The 18202-nt window shown below is 47.7% G+C and overlaps 1 long non-coding RNA gene across 2 annotated transcripts in view; it reads left to right on the top strand.

Annotated features, from left to right (window-relative positions):
- The first annotated feature begins 11617 nt into the window (after positions 1 to 11617).
- Positions 11618 to 18202, top strand: part of LOC139271695 (uncharacterized) — a 74880-nt gene continuing 68295 nt past the window's right edge. For both annotated transcript variants that reach the window (XR_011594879.1, XR_011594880.1), the window contains exons 1-2: positions 11618 to 11690; positions 12752 to 12818. This is a non-coding gene — a long non-coding RNA (uncharacterized lncRNA). The remainder of the gene's footprint in view (positions 11691 to 12751; positions 12819 to 18202) is intronic.

The following is an 18202-nucleotide window of genomic DNA, read 5'->3' as shown; positions in this document are numbered from 1 at the left end:
ACTTCGACGGTATGAGACGTGAATTGGTTGGATCGACTGGAGAATGATACTTAAATGATCCGTAATGGCAGACATTTAAATATCACATGGATGAACTACAACAATTGTACATCCCTGTGTGGCGTAAGAATAATAAAAGGAAGGTGGCTCAACCGTGGCTAACAAGGGAAATTAGGGATAGTGTTAAATCCAAGGAAAAGGCATATAAATTGGCCAGAAAAAGCAGCAAAACCGAGGACTGGGAGAAATTTAGAATTCAGCAGAGGAGGACTAAGGGTTTAATTAGGAGGGGGAAAATAGAGTATGAGAGTAAGCTTACAGGGAACATAAAAACTGACTGCAAAAGCTTCTACAGATATGTGAAGAGAAAAAGATTAGTAAAGACTAATGTAGGTCCCTTGCAGTCAGAATCAGGGGAATTCATAATGGGGAATAAGGAAATAGCAGACCAATTTAACAAATACTTTGGTTCTATCTTCACAAAGGAAGACATGAATAACCTCCCAAAAATACTGGGGGACCGAGGGTCTATCGAGAAGGGGGAACTGAGGGAAATCCTTATTAGTCAGGAAATGGTGTTAGGGAAATTGAAGGGACTGAAGGCCAATAAATCCCCAGGACCTGATATTCTGCATCCCAGAGTACTTAAGGAAGTGGCCCTAGAAATAGTAGATACATTGGTGGTCATTTTCCAACATTCCATGGACTCTGGTTCAGTTCCTATGGATTGGAGGGTAGCTAATGTAACACCACTTTTAAAAAAAGGAGGGACAGAGAAAACGGAATTATAGACCAGTTAGCCTTACATTGGTGGTGGGGAAAATGCTAGAATCAGTTATTAAAGATGAAATAGCAGCACACTTGGAAAGCAGTGACAGGATCGGTCCAAATCAGCATGGATTTATGAAAGGGAAATCCTGCTTGACAAATCTTCGAGAATTTTCTGATGATGTAACTAGTAGAGTGGACAAGGGGGAAGCAGTGGATGTGGTGTATTTGGACTTTCAAAAGGCTTTTGACAAGATCCCACACAAGAGATTAGTGTGCAGAATTAAGGCACATGGTATTGGGGGTAATGTATTGACGTGGATAGAGAACTGGTTGGCAGACAGAAAGCAAAGAGTAGAATAAACGGGTCCTTTTCAGAATGGCAGGCAGTGACTAGTGGGTGCCGCATAGTTCAGTACTGTGACCCCAGCTATTTACAATATACATTAATGATTTAGACGAAGGAATTGAATGTAATATCTCCAAGTTTGCAGATGATGCTAAGCTGGGTGTCAGTGCGAGCTGCGAGGAGGATGCTAGGAGGCTGCAGGGGGACTTGGAACAGGTTAGGTGAATGGGCAGATGCATGGCAGATGCAGTATAATGTGGATAAGTGTGAGGTTATCCACTTTGGTGGCAAAAACTGGAAGGCAGATTATTATCTGAATGGTGACAGATTAGTAAAAGGGGAGGTGCAACGAGACCTGGGTGTCATGGTACATCAGTCATTGAAGCAGGCAGTAAAGAAAGCAAGTGGCATGCTGGCCTTCATAGTGAGATATTTGAGTATAGGAGCAGGGAGGTCTTACTGCTGTTGTACAGGGCCTTGGTGAGACCACACCTTGAGTATTGTGTGCAGTTTTGGTCTCCGAATCTGAGGAAGGACATTCTTGCTATTGAGGGAGTGCAGTGAAGGTTCACCAGACTGATTCCCAGGATGGCAGGACTGACATATGAAGAACGACTGGATCGACTAGGCTTATATTCATTGGAATTTAGAAGAATGAGAGGGGATCTCATAGAAACGTTTAAAATTCTGATGGGTTTAGACAGGTTAGATGCAAGAAGAATGTTCCCGATGTTGGGGAAGTCCAGAACCAGGGGTCACAGTCTAAGGATAAGGGGTAAGCCATTTAGGACCGAGATGAGGAGAAACTTCTTCACTCAGAGAATTGTGAATCTGTGAAATTCTCTACCACAAAAAGTTGTTGAGGCCAGTTCTTTAGATATATTCAAAAGGGAGTTAGATGTGGCCCTACCGGCTAAAGGGATCAAGGGGTATGGAGAGAAAGCAGGAAAGGGGTACTGAAGTTGCATGATCAGCCATTATCATATTGAATGGTGGTGCAGGCTCGAAGGGCCGAATGGCCTACTCCTGAACCTACTTTCTATGTTTCTATGTTTCTGTTCCTCGAGCTTGCATTGAGCTTCATTGGAACAGTGGAGGAGTCCGAGGACGGAGATATCAGTGGGAGTGGAGTGGAGTGGAGAATTAAAGTGACAGGTGACCAGAAGCTCAGGGTCACACTTACGGACTGAATGGAGGTGTTCAGCAAAGCGATCACCCAATCTACGCTTGGTCTCCCCAATGTAGAGGAGACCACATTGTGAGCAGCAAATACAGTATACTAAATTGAAAGAAGTACAAGTACATCGCTGTTTCACCTGGAAGGTGTATTTGGGGCCCTAGATAGTGGGAAGGGAGGAGTTACAAGGGCAGATGTTGCATCTCCTGCACTTGCATAGAAAGGTGCCATGGGAAGGGGAGGGGGTGACTGCGGAATGGACCAGGGTGTCGAGGAGGGAGCGGTCCCTTCAGAACGCTGAGAGGAGTCGGGAGCGAAAGATGTGATTGGTGATGGGATCACGCTGGAGGTGGCAGAAATGGCGGAGGATGATCCGTTGAACGTGGAGGCTGGTGGGGTGAAAGGTGAGGCCAAGGGGAACCCTGTCGTGGTTCTGAGAGGGAGCGGAAGGAGTGAGAGGAGAGGTGCGGGAAATAGAACGGATACGGTCAAGGGCCATGTTAACCACAGCAGAGGGGACTCCTCGGTTGAGGAAAAAGGAAGACATCAGAGGCACTAGTGTGAAAGGTGGCATCATCAGAGCAGATGCGACAGAGTCAGAGAAATTGGGAGAATGGAATGGAGTCTTAGAGGATGCGGGATGTCAGTGGGCTTATAGTGGATACTGGTCGAAAGTCTATCCCCAGAAATGGAGACAGAGAAGTCGAGGAAGGGTAGGGAAGAGTCGGAGATGGACCATGTGAAGGTGAGGGAAGGGTAGAAATTGGATGCAAAGTGAATGAAATTTTCAAGTTCAAGACGAGAGCAGGAAATGGCACCAATACAGTCATCAATGTACCGGAAAAAGAGGTGAGGGAGGTGACCCGAGTAGGACAGGAACAAAGAATGTTCTACATATCCTATGAAAAGGGACCCATGCGGGTTCCCATAGCAACACCTTTAATTTGGAGGAAGTAAGTGGAGTTAAAGGAGAAGTTGTTCAATGTGAGAAGCAGTTCAGCCAGGAGGCGACTGCAGAGGAGGAGGAGGAGGAGGAGGAAGAAGGTGGTGGAGGATGGGGACTGGTTGGACCTCTGCTCGAGGAACAAGCGGAGCGCCCTCAGGCCATCCTGGTGAGGGATGGAAGTGTAGAGGGATTGGATGTCCATGGTGAAAAGCAGACGGTTGGGGCCAGGAAACTGTTAAAGTGACGGAGGGCGTCGGAGGAGTCGCGGATTTGGAGGGAAGAGACTGGACAAGGGGAGAAAAAGTAGAGTCGAGATAGGAAGAAATAAGTTCTGTGGGGCAAGAACAGGCTGAAATGATGGGTCTACCGGGGCAGTCCTGTTTGTGGATCTTGGGAAGGACGTAGAAGCGGGCTGTGAGGGGTTAGGGAACTGTGAGGTTGGTGGCTGTGGAGGAAAGACCTCCAGAGGAGATGAGGTCAGTGGTGGTCTGGGAAATGATGGCTTGATGTTCAGTGGTGGGGTTATGGTCCAGGGGGAGGCAGGAGGAGGTGTCAGAGAGTTGCCGATCAGCCTCTGCAAGGTTCGCCAAACAACAACAGCGCCACCCTTGTCAGCAGGTTTAATGACAAGATTGGGGTTGGATCTGAGCAAGCGGAGTGCTGCAAGTTCAGAGGGAGGTATGTTGGAGTGAGTGAAGGGAGCAGAGAAATTGTGACGGCTGATGTCCCGTCGGCAGTTTGCAATGAAAAGATCTAGAGAGAGTAAGAGGCCAGAGGGAGGGGTCCAGGTAGAGCGAGAATTCTGAAAGAGTCAGCTGTGCAGGGGGAAGACTCCTGGCTGAGTGTTTGATTCTGATTTTAAAATCTTCATAATAAATTCAAATCTAAATCATTTAAAGTCAAATGAATAGTTGATTTTCTATAATATTTTGGAACTAAAATTTTGTATCTGAATTATCAGTATAATGAGTCACTAAGTATTTTATATAGGGAATGTTATAATCCAGTCAAGTGGATGTATTACATGCCAGCAAAACAGTTTTTTTCTGACAGCTTATTATATTCCAGTATTGGTCTACCATCATGTGCGAGTGAGTACAGAAATAGGAGGCTAGAGCAGATTAATGTGCGGCTGGAGAGATGGTGCAGGAGGGAGGGCTTTAGATTCCTGAGGCATAGGGATCGGTTCTGGGGGAGGTGGGACCAGTACAATCCGGACGGTCTGCACCTGGGCAGAATCGGAACCAATGTCCTCGGGGGAGTGTTTGCTAGTGCTGTTGGGGAGGAGTTAAACTAATATGGCAGGGGGATGGGAACCAATGCAGGGAGATAGAGGGAAACAAAAAGGAGGCAAAAACAAAAGACAGAAAGGAGATGAGGAAAAGTGGAGGGCAGAGAAACCCAAGGCAAAGAACAAAAAGGGCCATTGTACAGCAAAATTCTAAAAGGACAGAGGGTGTTAAAAAAACAAGCCTAAAGGCTTTGTGTCTTAATGCAAGGAGTATCCGCAATAAGGTGGATGAATTAACTGTGCAAATAGATGTTAACAAATATGATGTGATTGGGATTACGGAGACGTGGCTCCAGGATGATCAGGGCTGGGAACTCAACATCCAGGGGTATTCAACATTCAGGAAGGATAGAATAAAAGGAAAAGGAGGTGGGGTAGCATTGCTGGTTAAGGAGGAGATTAAGGCAATAGTTAGGAAGGACATTAGCTTGGATGATGTGGAATCTATATGGGTAGAGCTGCAGAACACCAAAGGGCAAAAAACGTTAGTGGGAGTTGTGTACAGACCTCCAAACAGTAGTAGTGATGTTGGGGAGGGCATCAAACAGGAAATTAGGGGTGCGTGCAATAAAGGTGCAGCAGTTATAATGGGTGACTTTAATATGCACATAGATTGGGCTAACCAAACTGGAAGCAATACGGTGGAGGAGGATTTTCTGGAGTGCATAAGGGATGGTTTTTTAGACCAATATGTCGGGGAACCAACTAGGGGGGAGGCCATCTTAGACTGGGTGTTATGTAATGAGAAAGGATTAATTAGCAATCTCGTTGTGCGAGGCCCCTTGGGGAAGAGTGACCATAATATGGTGGAATTCTGCATTAGGATGGAGAATGAAACAGTTAATTCAGAGACCATGGTCCAGAACTTAAAGAAGGCTAACTTTGAAGGTATGAGGCGTGAATTGGCTGAGATGGATTGGCGAATGATACTTAAGGGGTTGACTGTGGATGGGCAATGGCAGACATTTAGAGACCGCATGGATGAACTACAACAATTGTACATTCCTGTCTGGCATAGAAATAAAAAAGGGAAGGTGGCTCAACCGTGGCTATCAAGGGAAATCAGGGATAGTATTAAAGCCAAGGAAGTGGCATACAAATTGGCCAGAAATAGCAGCGAACCTGGGGACTGGGAGAAATTTAGAACTCAGCAGAGGAGGACAAAGGGTTTGATTAGGGCAGGGAAAATGGAGTATGAGAAGAAGCTTGCAGGGAACATTAAGACGGATTGCAAAAGTTTCTATAGATATGTAAAGAGAAAAAGGTTAGTAAAGACAAACGTAGGTCCCCTGCAGTCAGAATCAGGGGAAGTCATAACGGGGAACAAAGAAATGGCGGACCAATTAAACAAGTACTTTGGTTCGGTATTCACGAAGGAGGACACGAACAACCTTCCGGTTATAAAAGGGGTCGGGGGGTCTAGTAAGGAGGAGGAACTGAGGGAAATCCTTATTAGCCGGGAAATTGTGTTGGGGAAATTGATGGGATTGAAGGCCGATAAATCCCCAGGGCCTGATGGACTGCATCCCAGAGTACTTAAGGAGGTGGCCTTGGAAATAGTGGATGCGTTGACAGTCATTTTCCAACATTCCATTGACTCTGGATCAGTTCCTATGGAGTGGAGGGTAGCCAATGTAACCCCACTTTTTAAAAAAGGAGGGAGAGAGAAAACAGGGAATTATAGACCGGTCAGCCTGACATCGGTAGTGGGTAAAATGATGGAATCAATTATTAAGGATGTCATAGCAGTGCATTTGGAAAGAGGTGACATGATAGGTCCAAGTCAGCATGGATTTGTGAAAGGGAAATCATGCTTGACAAATCTTCTGGAATTTTTTGAGGATGTTTCCAGTAGAGTGGATAAGGGAGAACCAGTTGATGTGGTATATTTGGACTTTCAGAAGGCGTTCGACAAGGTCCCACACAAGAGATTGATGTGCAAAGTTAGAGCACATGGGATTGGGGGTAGTGTACTGACATGGATTGAGAACTGGTTGTCAGACAGGAAGCAAAGAGTAGGAGTAAATGGGTACTTTTCAGAATGGCAGGCAGTGACTAGTGGGGTACCGCAGGGTTCTGTGCTGGGGCCCCAGCTGTTTACACTGTACATTAATGATTTAGATGAGGGGATTGAGTGTAGTATCTCCAAGTTTGCGGATGACACTAAGTTGGGTGGCAGTGTGAGCTGCGAGGAGGATGCTGTGAGGCTGCAGAGCGACTTGGATAGGTTAGGTGAGTGGGCAAATGCATGGCAGATGAAGTATAATGTGGATAAATGTGAGGTTATCCACTTTGGTGGTAAAAACAGAGAGACAGACTATTATCTGAATGGTGACAGATTAGGAAAAGGGGAGGTGCAAAGAGACCTGGGTGTCATGGTACATCAGTCATTGAAGGTTGGCATGCAGGTGCAGCAGGCGGTTAAGAAAGCAAATGGCATGTTGGCCTTCATAGCAAGGGGATTTGAGTACAGGGGCAGGGAGGTGTTGCTACAGTTGTACAGGGCATTGGTGAGGCCACACCTGGAGTATTGTGTATAGTTTTGGTCTCCTAACCTGAGGAAGGACATTCTTGCTATTGAGGGAGTGCAGCGAAGGTTCACCAGACTGATTCCCGGGATGGCGGGACTGACCTATCAAGAAAGACTGGATCAACTGGGCTTGTATTCACTGGAGTTCAGAAGAATGAGAGGGGACCTCATAGAAACATATAAAATTCTGACGGGGTTAGACAGGTTAGATGCAGGAAGAATGTTCCCAATGTTGGGGAAGTCCAGAACCAGGGGTCACAGTCTAAGGATAAGGGGTAAGCCATTTAGGACCGAGATGCGGAGGAACTTCTTCACCCAGAGAGTGGTGAACCTGTGGAATTCTCTACCACAGAAAGTTGTTGAGGCCAATTCACTAAATATATTCAAAAAGGAGTTAGATGAGGTCCTTACTGCTAGGGGGATCAAGGGGTATGGCGAGAAAGCAGGAATGGGGTACTGAAGTTGAATGTTCAGCCATGAACTCATTGAATGGCGGTGCAGGCTAGAAGGGCCGAATGGCCTACTCCTGCACCTATTTTCTATGTTTCTATGTTTCTATGTTTACAAGCTGGACGGGTTGCATCTCAACAGGTCCGAGACCAATATCCTCGCGGTGGGGGGGGGGCGGGGGGGAGGATTGCTAGTGCTGTTGGCGAGGGTTTAAACTAACTTGGCAGGGGATGGGAACCTGAGAATAGATTCAGAAGGGAGAGAAGCAAAGCAGGAAATGGAAGGCAGAAAATTAGTAAGTGAGTTTGGAAGGCAGAGGAAACAAAGGCTAGAAAATAGACAACAAAGGAGTTTAGGAGTGTTTAATGGCAAATACTTCAATGCAAAGAGTCTAGTGAATAAGCTGATGGCACAGACAGACACGTGGAAGAATGATACCATAGCTATTACTGAAACATGGCTGAAAGGGCAGGAATGACAGCTCAACATTCCTGGTTGCAGAGTTTTCAGATGAGAAAGAGGGGGATAAAAAAAAAAACAGTGGTTGCAATATTGGTCAAAGAAACAATTACAGCTGTGAGGCAGAATGATATGTTTGAAGGATCATCAAATGAGGCTATATGGGTTGAACTGAAGAACAAAAAAGGGGCAATCACACTGCTGGGAGTGTAGTATAGACCCTCAAACAGTCAGAGGGAGATAGAAGAGCAAATATGTAGCCAAATTTCTGAGAAGTGCAAAAACAATATGGCAGTAATAGTAGGGGGATTTCAATTAACCTAATATTAACTGGGATAGAATTAGTGTGAAAGGTATGGAGGGAGCAGAATTCTTAAAATGCATTCAGAACTTTTTTAGCCGGTTTGTAGAAAGCCCAACAAGAGAGGGGGCGATTCCGGACTTGGTTTCAGGGAATGAATTTGGGGATGTGGAAGGGGTATCAGTGGGAGAGCATTTTGGTGGTAGTGATAATAATTCAGTTACATTTTGCGTAGTTATAGAAAAGGACAAAAATAGACCACAAGTAAAAAGTTCTCAATTGGGGAAAGGCCAATTTTACTAAGCTGAGATGGGATTTAGTCAAAGTGGATGGGAAACAGCTCCTTTAAAGTAAATCAGTGTTGGAGCAGTGGGAGGCTTTCAAGGAGGAGACAGTGAGGGTTCAGAGCAAATATGCTCCCACAAAGAAAAAGGTTGGGACTCCCAAATCTAGAGCCCCCTGGATGTCAAGGGGTATAGTGGACATGATAAGGCAAAAAAGGGAAGCTTATGTCAGGTACAGAGAGCTAAATACTGCAGAAAGCCTAGAGGAGTATAGAAAATGCAGGGGTGAACTTAAAAAGGAAATTAGGAAAGCAAAGAGAGGGCATGAAAAATATTGACAAGTAAAATCCAAGGAAAACCCAAAGGTGTTTTATAAATACATAAAGAGCAAAAGGATAACTAAAGAAGGAATAGAGCCTATTAAAGACCAAAAAGGTAATCTGTGTGTGGAGGCGGAAGATTCTTAATGAATACTTTGAGTCTGTCTTCACAAAAGAAAGGGATGATGCAGACATTATAGTTGAGGAGGAGTGTGAAATATTAGATGAGATAAACATAGTGAGAGAAGAAATATAAAGGGGTTTAGTATCTTTAAATATATCACCAGGCCCAGGCTGGTGACCATCATTTTCCAATCCTCTCTGGCTACAGGTGTGGTGCCGGAGGAATGGGCGACTGCTAAATTTGTACCGTTGTTTAAAAAGGGAGAAAGGGGCAGACCGAGTAATTACAGGCCAGTCAGCCTAATCTTGGTAGTGGGACAGTATTAATCGTCATTTAGAATGGCATGAATTAATCAAGGATAGTCAGCATGGATTTGTTAAGAAAAAGTCATGTCTGACTTGATTTAATATTTTGAGGAGGTAACAAGGAGGGTCAATGAGGGTAGCGCGTTTGATGTAGTCTACGTGCATTTTAACAAGGCTTTTGACACAATCCCACATGGCAGACTGGTCAGAAAAGTAAAAGCTAATTTTTGTGGTCTATATCAATGATTTAGACTTCAATATAGGGGACATGATTAAGAAGTTTGCAGATGATACAAACATTGGCTGTGTGATTGGTAGTGAGGAAGAAAGCTGTAGACTGCAGGAAGATATCAATGGACTGGTCAGATGGGCAGAAAAGTGGCAAATGGAATTCAATGCAGAGAAGTGTGAGGTAATGCATTTGGGGAGGGCTAACAAGGCAAGGGAATACACAATAAATGGTAGGATACTGAGAAGTGTCGAGGAACAGAAGGACATTGGAGTGCATGTCAACAGATCTCTGAAGGCAACAGGTTAAGAAGGCATATGGGATACTTTCCTTTATTAGTCTAGGCATAGAATATAAGAGCAGGGAGGTTATAGTTGAACTGTATAAAACACTAGTTAGGCCACAGCTACAGTACTGCATGCAGTTCTGGTCATCACATTACAGGAAAGATGTGATTGCACTAGAGAGGGTACAGAGGAGATTTACGAGGATGTTGCTAGGACTGGAGAATTTTAGCTATGAGGAAAGATTGGATAGGCTGGGGTTGTTTTCTTTGGCATAGAGGAGACTGAGGGAAGACTTAATTGAGGTGTATAAAATTATGAAGGGCCTAGATAAAGTGGAAAGGAAGGACCTATTTCCCTCAGCAGAGGGGTCAATAACCAGGGGGCAGAGATTTAAAGTAATTATTGGAAGAACTGGAGGGGAGTTAAGGAGGGTGGTGGGGCTCTGGAACTCACTGCCTGAAAGAGTGGTAGAGACAGAAACCTTCATTGCATTTAAAAAGTACTTGGATGTGCACTTGAAGTGCTGTACCTTACAGGGCTACGGACCAAGAGCTGGAAAGTGGGATTAGGCTGGGTAGCTCTTTTACGGCTGGCACAGACACGATGGGCCGAATGGTCTCCTTCTGTGCTGTAAGATTCTATGACTCATCACTGACTTAGTTTAAAAAAAAACAGGATGGAAAACCGAATTGTAAAAAAGTGGTAACTTTGATCGCAGTAGAAGGCCCAAACATCGGAAACAAAATTAAAATAAGAAAACGCACAAATCATTTTTTTATAATAGAAGACATAAAAATAAAAGGGTCAATTTTAGCTCAACCTGCCTGGTGGAAATATAATGCTGACAGAGTTAAAATTGTTGTGCACCGCTGCCACCACGTCATTTTTACTGGGGCCTTCCAGTAGGTGGCTCAGGTGCTTGCCTGACTCAAACGGGAGCCTCATTATTGTATGCAAATAGGTGATTTATGACCTGCACAGGATCGCAATGCAACCTAGAAGGACAGCTGGGCGGAGCATGCAGCATGCACAGTCGGTCTAGTTGTAGCAGGTGGTAAAGCAGCAAAAGCTCATTTTGTGGGGGTAGGAGAAGCAGGAGTGATCCTAAGGCCTACACAAAAACAACGTGGGCTGCTACTGCTTTGAGTTCTCTTTCACCCTCCCCTCCCCCGCCTTCCCATCCATCCCCAACCCACTCCGGGATCGCCCCCCCCCCGACCCTGATCCAGCTGCGAGCCGGCCAGGTTGCCTTCCAAGTTGCCTGATGCGTCAGCACTGAGCAGCCGAGCTGCTGCAGGATGCCCATTGGGGGCCTCGAGGAGGATGGTAATGAAGCCCAGCCCTCAAACTGACCACTGCCTGTCCGTTCCATGCCTGGAGTTAACATCGACTCCAAGGTGCCTGAGACCGTGTTTTTGGAGTATTCGTTCAAGGAGGCATTGAGACTCCTCTTTATTCATGACATCCTTCAAACCAACAAGAATGCACAACAGTCTTGTGACATCCACTTGGCATATTTTATTCTCTATAATCTTTTGTTCAGTTCTTTTATTGTGAATAATTGAATGCATCAACCAACTTCATTAAGATGCAGAAGTTCCACCCAACTGTGCAAAATATGGAATGTACGAGTCCTTGAAAGGATGGCGCTCTCAATTGATATTATGCTTTCAAACCCGTCCCCTGGACATTATACTCTCTACATGCCTGTTAATGCACGTTCATCACGGATCAACATTACATTGACATATTAAAGTCTGATTTCTTAAGATCAGCTTTCGCTATTTCTCTTTGAAAGGTTTGACTTGCACACAAGTAGGAGTGAAAAGTAAATCCACGTGTCTCAGCACGCTACTGCTTAAAGAAATAGGTAAGTGTTCTGCACCGAAACACTGTGCTTGTCAGCTGATGCCCTCAGCTCTCACTAACAAAGCAACATAATTCAATAGCTCTTACAAGAGTTGTATGAGTAACAGGCTTATTTATCCTCACACAAAATAGAGGCCAATGTGGGAAGAGCTTGAACAACAAAAAGTTAAGGTCATCGGAAGTGTCAAGGAAAGGAAGGCGTTACAAAACAACCGACAAAGACATTGACTGGGGGGTCTCTAGTTAAGAGTAAACTAAATGGATCTTGTTTGTCACAGGGAAGCAGCTTACTTCAGAAAATAAAGTTGAATTTGTCTGGGGCAGATTTTCGTCTTCCTCACCCAAACATAAGAATCTGGCAGGGCAAAATTGCTTATCGCAAGTTCGGGCACATTCCGCGCATGGTTTTGCACCCATAACATTTTAATGAATGGAAAATAGTGGATAGATTGTGCCCTGAATTTGCAATAGGAACATAGGAAAATAGGAACAGGAATGGGCCGTTTGGCCCCTTGAGCCTGTTCTGCCATTTAATGAGATCATGGCTGATCTGCGACCTAACTCCATATATCCGCCTTAATACCTTTGGTTAACAAAGATTTATTTATCTCAGATTTAAAATGAACAATTAACCCAGCATCAGTTGCCATTTGCAGAAGAGAGTTCCAAACTTCTACCACCCTTTATGTGTAGATGTGTTTCCTAATTTCACTCCTGAAAGTTTCTGCCCTGCCAAATCCTTATGTCTGAGTGCTGAAGAGGGAAATGTTTGAAGGGATTATATATATTCTTTTGAGGGGTGGTGGGCCGGGGTTTGGAGGGGGGGGGTCGTGGGGTTGTGGAAAAACAATTTATGGAGCAGGAAAATCTTGCAGGAGCCAGAGGGGGGAAAAACAGGACTGAGGTATGATGCTGAATAGTTTATGGGGAAATATTAAAGGATATCAGTATTTCCAGTTGCATGAATGTCCAAATAATCAATGAATGAGGAGCGGCAATACAGTGTGTCTCATGATCCTATTAGTAACTGTTTCTACTGTTTTTCTCCATGGACCCTTGAAGCTCCACGGGTGCTGGTACTCCTCCATACTTCACCCAAGAGGCCATTCTTCATGGGTGAGCCTAAGCAGTGAGTATCAATGGGCAATTTGACTGTGGGAGTGTCAAAGCCTGATTGAGTGAGATGAGTTACGGTGGGAAGAGGCCTGTGTGGAGCATGAACACCAGCATGAATCTGTTGGGATGACTGGTCTGTTTCTGTGCTGTAAATTCAATGTACTTCTATGTAAGCTCTACGCTGTCCTCACTTGGCATCGACCAATGTGCATTTTGCAGCAGGGAGTGCTAACCAGGAAATGCGCTGGATTTTATGCTACCAAGCTTTAATGTGCTGAGGCCAATTGCAGTACAGGTTGAGCATCCGAAATCCGGAAACCTTGGGACTGAGGCCGTTCCAGATTCCGGGTATTTCCCGATTTTGGAACGTCTTTGCCTGGGCTGAGGTAGGTGGGGTCCGGCAGCCGAGGTAAGGGGGAAGGGAGGGAGCCGGGGCCGGAGCGAAGTCGGGCCGCTGAGGGCCGGGGCGGGCGAAGTCGTGGCGGTTGGGCCGCCAAGGGCCGGAGTGAGGTCGGGTGGAGTGAGGTCGCCCGCTGAGGGCCGGAGCGAGAATGGGCCACTGAGGGCCGGGGCGAGGTCGGGCCGCCGAGGGCTGGAGTGAGGTCGGGCCGAGGCGAGTTAGGGCCGAGGCGAGGTTGGGCCGGGGGCGAGGTCGGGCCGGGGCAAGGTCGGGCCGGAGTGAGGTTGGGCCACCGAGGTGGGGGGGGAGTCCGGATTTCGGAACATTTTCAGGTTTCCGGACGACCCCGCCACGGATCGGTACAGTGTCCGAATTTTGGATGCTCAACCTGTACTCACACTGCTGCACCAGCTTTGATCAGCTAGCAAAGCGCAGGCTAGAGACTGACCCTGAGCCTACCCTGGTCTGTCGGTCTGAAACCTCTATATCCTATCATAATGGGAAGAGGGTAGCAGAGGTAAGAGGCTAGGAGAATGGCAGAAGACGGTAGCCCACTTGCTATTTTCCCCCTCCCTTATCCCTTAACCACACCTAAAAAAAGATTATCTGGTCATTTATCACATTGCTATTTGTGGAATCTTGCTAGGTGCAAATTGGCTGCCACGTTTCCTACATTACAACAGTGACTACACTTCAGAAGTACTTAATTGGCTGTAAAGCATTTGAGACGACCTGAGGTCGTGAAAGGCGCTATTTAAATGCAAGTTCTTTATTTCTTGCAATGCCACCCTTCCAGTTAGCCCTGGATCTGCAACCCAGTAATTAGCCAAGAACTGGAAGGCATGAGTACAGGTGCCCTCCAATATGCCCATGAATGCCACCCAGCTTCAGTCTGTGCTTCCATGGTGATAGCGGCCTCAGCCGCTCCCTGGCTATCTCTTACCCAGGGATCCACTGCAGAACTAGATGCAGCTGCCTCTTTCTATATCGGACACTGCAGAGCAAATTACAGTTCTAAACTATGCAGCCACATGTGTGAAATGCCACGTGTCACAGGAGATTGTCCCCAGAGCACTCGCCTACCTCTCGTTGATGGTATGTGCGTCTTTTATGGTGAGGACCCATGAGGTCTGAGTCACAGTGCTAGCTAGCTGGCCTATGGGCGGGAGCAGGATTTCGGATGGAGAGAGATTGCAGGCATTCAGGTAAGTGGTATGGAGGTCAGTCACGTCAAGAGAGCATTGCAGTCAGGGGGAGGGAAGCCCTGGGGTAGGGGAGGCCCAAGGTTTCCTTGTGGGCCCTCCCCCCCACTCCCCCCGAGCCACAGGAGCATTCCTGCTCCTCCTGGCCCATTAGGAAACAGTAACAGTAATGAAAACAACTTATCCCTCCGAGCCTCTTCTGACCCCTGCTCCTTGTGCCGCCAGCTTAGCTTGGTGGGGAAGCCACAAAAGCTTCTCCAGGCAGACCCCCAGTTAAAATTGCAGTTGGGCCCCGATCACGACACCGGAGCCCAATTTATATATTTAAAGGAGGGCCCCGCTGCTTTCCGGCAGGTGTCCCTCTCGCCTGCTTAGGGGAGCCGGTTAATATCGGAAGGCAACGGGAGCGGTGCAAGTAACTCGCACCCGCCATTTTAACCCAATCGCTTTCCGGTGGGCGGACAGAGTTACTGTTGTGTATGCAATAACTCAATAGACTGAATACTGTAAACTCCGAACAGGTACAAACTTGGCTCTGCTTTATTAGGGCCCAAAGTGATTACATTACAAGATGGCTGGCCTTTTATACCTGGGCCACACACACGTGCGCACAGCCCAATGACCTCCGACAATGGCGCCACCTGGTGGCTAGTAAACCCAAGCATACATACATGACAGTTACAATCGGCTTCTACTTGAGCGTTGCTTTTATAGTGCTGCATGAACGTTTCCTCGGGTCCCTATTGGACATGCTGAAGTTGCACATGTTCCGTGTGTAATGTATTTGCTTCATGGGTTCTTTTCTATTAAGAACTAGTTGGCTTATTAGCAAAGATTTAACAATCACACAACACATTACCAGTTCATCCACCAGACTCACAACCACATGCCTCATTGTGGATCCCCCGACCCCAACTGACTGGGTTTTTATTGAGTCTTGTGAACATCACGTGGCTGGCTAAGCCGGTCCCAACTCAACAGCTCTACAACTATTTTAAGTTGAATACATAAATCAAATGCCCCCTGATTAAAGAGGGCACTAAAACCGACAAACTTAAACAAATTAATCTTTAGACATTAAGGATCAAATTAAAATTTGGTTGTCGGGGGTGAAGCACTCCAGTCCTTCCGGCGCCCACCTCTCACAGAAGGCCGCGAGCGTACTGATGGACACCGCGTGCTCCATCTCCAGGGATACCCTGGCTCGGATGTAACCGCGGAAGAGAGGCAGGCAGTCGGGCTGAACGACCCCCTCGTCCGCCCACTGCCTGGACCGGCTGATGGCCCACTTGGCCGTGCCCAGGAGCAGTCCTACAAGGAGGCCTTCCGACCTGCCCGCTCCACTCTGCACAGGGTGCCCAAAGATCAGGAGTGTGGGACTGAAATGCAACCAGAATTTGAGGAGCAGCCCCTTCAACTAATGGAATAGGGGCTGCACCCTCACACATTGAACATAGACATGAAACATGGAGACCGCAGAAATTACAGGCAGCCCGGGAGTCCGTGAACCGACTTAAAAACCAATTGCACAGGACTGCTCCATGCAAACCCTTCAGGCCAAGTCCCCAATAAATAAAGGGAGGACTCCCGTGTGGAGAGCACTCCATTGCCTCCTCCGACCGGCAAGATGGTGCGCCATGGCGTGTCCGGACAGCAGACGAGGATGGCAAGGTGGAGAGTGTGCAAAAGCAGCCGTACAGGAATCCCCTCCATGCAGAACTAAAAGGCACGGAGGGGATTTCCCTGAGGAGGCTCAAGTTGTGAGGCGCTGGCTCCCGAGGGAGGTTTCGGGGCTTGGTGCCGATGAGGAATTCCATCCGGACGGGATCGCCCCATGTGCTTGAGCATCCGCGACACACCTAACAGAGTCAGGGCCCAGTGCTGTTTTTAGCGACTCGATGGCATTGGCCGCGTGCCGGACGTCGACCCAGGATAGGTGCCGTGCCAGCTCCTATGGCACCATCCAGCCCGCACCTCTGCCATCGAGCAGGTCCCTGACTCTGGTCACCTTTCCAAACACAGCTCTCTCATCTGCCTGCCACCTAAAACCGCGGACGTGGAGGTACGGATTCCTGAGATGCGACTCCCGAAGGACAGCCACCACTCCAGACGGGGGAGAGCTGCGCTTGGTGGTGACTCTGTTCCAGACCCTGATGAGTTCTTGGTAAAAGACAGGCAACCCCCGCATGGCGGTCCGGATGCCTCTCAGGTTCACAAACAGGAGCTGCGTGTCGTAATTGAGGCAGTACTGCTGGCGGAAGAAATACGTCGCCAGTGCACACCATCTAGGAGGGTGCTTGATGCACAGGTATCTCTGCAGGGTTTGAAGATGGAAAGTCGCAGCCTGGGTGCTGACGCACACAATGACTGACCGCCCTCCCTAAGCGGGAGACTCAGAACTGCAGCAGAGACCCAATGCTTCCTGTTGTTCCAGAAGAAGTCCACCAGCTTCTTCTGTATCTTAGTGACAAACACAGGGGGAGGGGTCAAAGTGACCAGCCGGTACCACAACATTGCGGCCACCAGCTGGTTTATGACTAGCGCTCGACCCCTGTAGGACAGCACTCGGAGCAGTCCTGTGCACCGTCCTAGGCGAGCGGCGACCTTGTCCTCCAGCTCATGCCAGTTCGCCGGCCAGGCTTCCTCATCAGGTCCAAGGTAGACTCCCAGATAGAGGAGATGGGTTGTGCTCCAGGCAAAAGGCCTGAGCTTCGGCAGCGAGCCCACCCGCCACTGACCCACCAGGAGTCCGGAACATTTCTCCCAGTTGATCGTGGAGGAGGATGCGGCCGAGTAAATCTCCTGGTACTCACGCATCCTCCGCAGGTCAACGGGATCCTCTACCATGAGGAGCATGTCATCGGTATAAGTTGAAAGGATGATCTCCATGCCCGGCCCTTTCAGAGCCAGTCCCGTCAACCTCTTCTGCAAGATGTGCAGGAAAGGCTCCATGCATAAGGCATATAAGTGACCGGACATGGGGCATCCCGAGCGAACCCCTCTCCCAAAGCGAAGGGGCGCCGTCAAAGACCCCCCAACACTCCGCGGCGGCGTACAAAAGTCGGATCCAAGCGACGAAATGCGTCCCAAACCCGAAAGCGTGCAGAGTCCCGAAAAGATACTCGTGATCCATCCTGTCGAACGCCTTCTCCTGATCTAAGGAAAGGAAGGTGACCGACAGACCAGCCCTCTGGGAATGGTGGACCAGGTCTCGGACCAGATGGATGTTATCGTGGATTGTCCGGCCCGGGACCTTGTAGGACTGGTCGGGGTGGATCATGTGATTCAGCACAGCACCAAGGCGAGCAGACATAGCCCTGGAAAAAATGTTGTAATCCGTGCTGAGGAGGGAGACCGGGCGCCAGGTCTTAAGTCGGCAGAGATCTTCCTTCTTAGGCAGCAGACGATGACTGCCCTGTGCCAGGAGAGGGGCATCTCCCCGGTCTCAACAGCTCTACAACTATTTTGTGTAGAAACTGTTAAGTATGTAATGACTCTGTAAGGTTCTGCAAAACCAACCATGGAGATGTGTGGCAGGGAGAATAGGAAGATGCCATGTTTAAAATGACCAACTGCAGCCAACAGCCTGTAAACCGTGGAGGATGATGGGACTCTGGCCATCCTGTACAGTAACAGACAGTGTTGCAGGGTCACGGAACTGGACGGGGGAATGAGCCAGCTACCGTAAGGGGGAAGAGTGTACATTCGGTTCTTCCAGGAAAATGGATACAAGGCAACTTTATATTTTAAAAGGACATTTCTCCAGCTTTTCGTGTAAAACCCTCACAGAAGAGG

Source organism: Pristiophorus japonicus, chromosome 1 (genome assembly GCF_044704955.1).
Source record: "Pristiophorus japonicus isolate sPriJap1 chromosome 1, sPriJap1.hap1, whole genome shotgun sequence".
NCBI lineage: Eukaryota > Metazoa > Chordata > Chondrichthyes > Pristiophoridae > Pristiophorus > Pristiophorus japonicus.
Note: the sequence above shows the minus strand (reverse complement) of the source record. Positions and strands in the feature narration are given on the sequence as shown.